Source organism: Penaeus chinensis, chromosome 1 (genome assembly GCF_019202785.1).
Source record: "Penaeus chinensis breed Huanghai No. 1 chromosome 1, ASM1920278v2, whole genome shotgun sequence".
Classification (NCBI taxonomy): domain Eukaryota; kingdom Metazoa; phylum Arthropoda; class Malacostraca; order Decapoda; family Penaeidae; genus Penaeus; species Penaeus chinensis.
The window spans coordinates 8,804,957-8,809,956 of record NC_061819.1 but is presented as its reverse complement, the minus strand read 5'-3'; positions in this window follow the sequence as shown (position 1 = coordinate 8,809,956).

Here is a 5,000-nt window from a genome sequence, read left to right as displayed (position 1 = left end):
CTGTCTCCTGGCGAGCGCTGTAGCTAAAACCAACTGCCTTCTCCCGGAAGCTGAATCGCGAGGAGCTACGTTCCCTCACTGCGCCGCTCTCGCCGCCGTGCGCCCCGCGAGCAGCCCTTCGAGCGCGCGACGGCCGTGCCGTATCTCGCGGCGCAGACGAACGAGTCCCCCGCCGAGTGCGCAGCCGGAACATCACCCGCCATCAGTCATCATCAGGTCTAGAGACAGCCTTATCTATCACGGCCGCACGAGGGAGGGACTCGCTCGCCGCTTCGCACCTTAGGTTAGTTGATCAAGAAACCCCGGGACGAGGCCGCGCGGTGTGGCGGGAGCGGCGGCGTCGGGGGTAGGCTGAGACTGCCGTAAAGGGACCCGTCTCCTGCATCAAATGTACGCGGGTTCTTTTAGGAGGGCAGCGGCAGCCGATCCTTGGGGCACGCCGATCGCCGCCACACGCCCCCGTCCCCAGCGGGGTTAAATCAAGTAAATCCAGTGTTTTCCATAGGTTTAATGCTGTCCTAGGTGACTGTAAATCATCCCAGGACGATATTATGCGTCGAGGGCAAGAGACGGGGAACCACACATACACAGGGACGAGTTTTAGGGGCCGCGAGCATGTGAAATTCTCTCTTTTTTGCGATCTTGTGGTTGGCCGTTCTCTGCCCTCGACGTGCGCCACGATGATGACTCTGTAAAGACGAGTGTGCTGTCGTGTCTGTGTGAAGTGTTAGTGTATAATGTGGTTACAACACTTAATCATCCAAAACTGGTGTATTTTCTCTGCATTCTCTCTGTATTCTTTCTCCTGCGGTTATCACCACATATCTCTGTTTATGTTTTTTGTTTTTTTCTCTCTCTCACTCTTTCATATTCTCTTTGTCTCTGTCTCTCTCTCTCCGTCTCTCTCTCTCTCTCTCTCTCTCTCTCTCTCTCTCTCTCTCTCTCTCTCTCTCTCTTCTCTCTCTCTCTCTCTCTCTCTCTCTCTCTCTCTCTCTCTCTCTCTCTCTCTCTCTCTCTCTCTCTCTCTCTCTCTCTCTCTCTCCCTCTCTCCCTCTCTCTCCCTCTCTCCCTCTCCTCTCCCTCTCTCTCCCTCTCCCTCCCTCTCTCTCCCTCTCTCTCTTTCTCTCTCTCTCTCTCTCTCTCTCTCTCTCTCTCTCTCTCTCTCTCTCTCTCTCTCTCTCTCTCTCTCTCTCTCTCTCTCTCTCTCTCTCTCTCTCCCTCTCTCCCTCTCTCTCCCTCTCCCTCTCTCTCCCTCTCTCTCCCTCTCCCTCCCTCTCTTTCATTCTTTCTCTTTCTTTCTCTCTCTCTCTCTCTCTCTCTCTCTCTCTCTCTCTCTCTCTCTCTCTCTCTCTCTCTCTCTCTCTCTCTCTCTCTCTCTCTCTCTCTCCCTCTCCCTCTCTCTCTCTCTCTCTCTCTCTCTCTCTCTCTCTCTCTCTCTCTCTCTCTCTCTCTCTCTCTCTCTCTCTCTCTCTCTCTCTCTCCCGGCTTTATGCATCTCACCCCGTAACAAGCATATGAAGTTCATCACTATACAGTTCTCACGTTGTTCACCGTTGTATGTGTTGAAGTCTTTCCTTCCCCATAGTGAATGTAGCGAGCGGTCGTGGCGAGAACGTCTTTGTTTGTGTCCATGTGTGTCTCTAGACGTGATAGAAAATGTAGTAATAAAGGGGCTAGGGGGAGGGAGGGAGGTAGGGAGGGAGGGAGGGAGGGGGGAAAGGGGCAAACCAGGGTCGAAGAGGGGGGGGGGGGGAGATGGAAGGGCAATAAGGGAAGGAAGGAGGAAGGGAGGATAGGTGTGGGAGGGAGGGAGGGAGAGGGGGAGGGAGGGAGGGAGGGAGGTAGGAAGGAGAAAGGGAATGGGAGAAAGGGATGGAGGGGGAAAAGACCGGGAAGGAAGGGGAGGAAGGTATAGCACTCTTTTCATTCACTATCTGTGTTTCATCACGTTAACTGTTCATTCCCCTTTTTTTCGAATAAGAAGAGCATCGTTTATATACTAGTTCATCAAAGGTCAAGCATTGTGGTTACTTGTATATACAACTGTCTCTTAACGTATTAGTAGAGTCGCCCTTCTTTCTGTCGCTACCTGCCTGCCACGTACCTTCTGTGAACCGCGGGTACGTGGAGCCTACACGAGTCGCCGCACGTGCACGCTCGTGTACGCACATCACAGTACACACCTCCTTTCCCCAGACACTCGCTGCTGCTGTTAGCGCCGCACACACAGAGCGCTCCTGGTCTTCCATCATCGGCCATATTCATTGTCTTCTTGTTATCCTGCGACCGTGTGTGGGCAGCAGCAGCCAGTGCTCTCTGGGCTCCTTTGCGGGAATAAGATGATGCCTTAGATTGCCGACGAGTATGTTGCAAATTGCACAATGCGGAAGGTTTATTTTCTCGGTACACTGCAATTGGCAAGATGGTTTTCTCTTGGTATGATGCACTTTGCAAAATGCGTTGTATTTTTCTTCCGGTATGATGTATATTGCAATATGTGTAATATCATTATTTCAGCATAATGCTAATTGCAAAATGTGTGATATTTTCTCTTGGTATAAAGTATACAGAAAAAAAAACGGTTAATGCATTTCTTCCATTGACTAAAGCAAGGAACCAAAAAACAAAAAGTATCATGAACATCTAGTCTGCACATTCTTTATGCCAATAACAACGAATATATTACCAAAGTTAATGACACTAATAATCACGCCAATCATATCGAAAACATCCTTTGCTCCAACAGATAAAACACTCCCACATCCTCCAATTACAACTTTGACCGCCGAAAATAAAACTAATTACCGTGGCCAAAAAATACAGAAATAAAAGAAAATCCACCCACAGATCCACACAAAAGGCCTCATCTCTGTTTCCCAAGGAGTAAGGAGGTATAATTAGCAGGTCTTCATAGATTCATTCATTCATTAGCCGGCATATGTATATAGGCTTACATCTCGTTTTGTATGGATATTTTTTGTACAGTAAGCTATCCAGTAAATGTCGTACCGTTGTTGTCACTGATATACCTTATCCAACAAGGAAAAATCTTTATTCATTTTTTTTTTTCTTTTCTTTATCTGTCTATCTATATGATTATCTGTCTATTTATTGTAGGAGTAAAATCCGATAGACCATCACGTCGATAAGCCCAGTGGAATATAAGATTTTATTTTATTTTATTAACTCATATACCTGTCGATGTGATGGTCTGTTTAGCCGGAGGATACGAGGAGCCAATTAGTGTTTTTTTCTCTCTAACTCTTTTTTTGTTTTTAGCTTTTGTTGTTTCCTGCCGATGTGATGGGAAACGCGTGCAGTTACATTGCAAAATAACTGAATGACTGGATGAATATTTACGGTGTCTATGTATACGTATATATGTATATAGATACGCACATGGAAGCACAGAATCACACATACATTCACACACATGTACACACACACACACACACACACACACACACACACACATACACACACACACACACACACACACACACACACACACACACACACACACACACACACACACACACACACACACATACACGCACACACACACACACACACACACACACACACGCACACACACACACACACACACACACACACACACACACACACACACACACACACACACACACATATATATATATATATATATATATATATATGTATATGTATATATATATATGTATGTATGTATATCTATCTATATATCTATCTATCTATCTATCTATCTATCTATCTATCTACATATATATATTAGTGTGTGTGTGTGTGTGTGTGTGTGTGTATACTGTATACATATGTGTTTATACATGTATACGTATGTGTGTGTGTGTGTGTGTGTGTGCGTGTATGCATGTATGTATTTATTTACGCAGGTGTGTATGTGTATTCGGAAATTAATTTTTGTGTCATAGAGTACGGGAATGATTTGATCTAATAAATAATAAAAAAGAAAAATGGATATTGTATGTTTTTATAAAGCGACTATTGTTGTAGGAGTAAAGAACATCCACTCACACTCGCTTGCTCTCACGCCCACGCGTCCGAGCACGAGTGCGTGTGGGTATTCATGTTGGTGCGTACACACACACACACACACACACACACACACACACACACACACACACACACACACACACACACACACACACACACACACACACACACACACACACACACACACGTATATATATATATATATATATATATATTTATATATATATAAATGTATATAATATATATATATATAATATATATATATATATATATATATATATATATATATATATATATATATATATATATACATATATACACACACATATCTGCACCATACAGATTTGCATATCCACACACAAAAAAAGTATGAACCGTGTTTAAAGTCTCAGTTCATGAGATGTTTCTGAGGCTCTGCTGGTCGAGGCAATGCTGCCTCTGCTGGTAATGTTTTGTGCTGGAACTGAATGCCTGGTACTGTTCCGCCGCAGACACCTAATTATCCGAATCTGTATCATAAAATCGTTCCCCATCGTTCCCCCCCTGTAGACTTACCTCCCCTGGGGACGTGTATCACCATTAGTATGAGAATACAAACTCTACGATTGCCATGCTTTGAATGATAGACAATCCAGTCCAACATTTCGTGTCCAGTGTCTATGTTTCCCTGGCGACCGACCACATCACCGGCGCTTCTCTGGTTTCCCACTGCAAGTCGAGACACCTCAGCACGAACCACTTGTCTTCGCTGGGCTTCAAGGAAAGGTTTGTATTCAGCGTTTGTGCCGCGGTGTCGATAGAGCTCGCTTTTTCCCCATCCCCCGTTAGTTCATCAGGAGGGATCAGGAAAAGAGGAGGAAAAACAAAAAAGACGAGGAGAGAGCTCTGGGAAATAATAGAGCTTTAGAGCAATGTTTTAGGGGTTACAAGTCCAAAAGGGAAGCGTCGGGTGAGAGGGAATTAGCGCCACATAGACATCGCGAAGCATG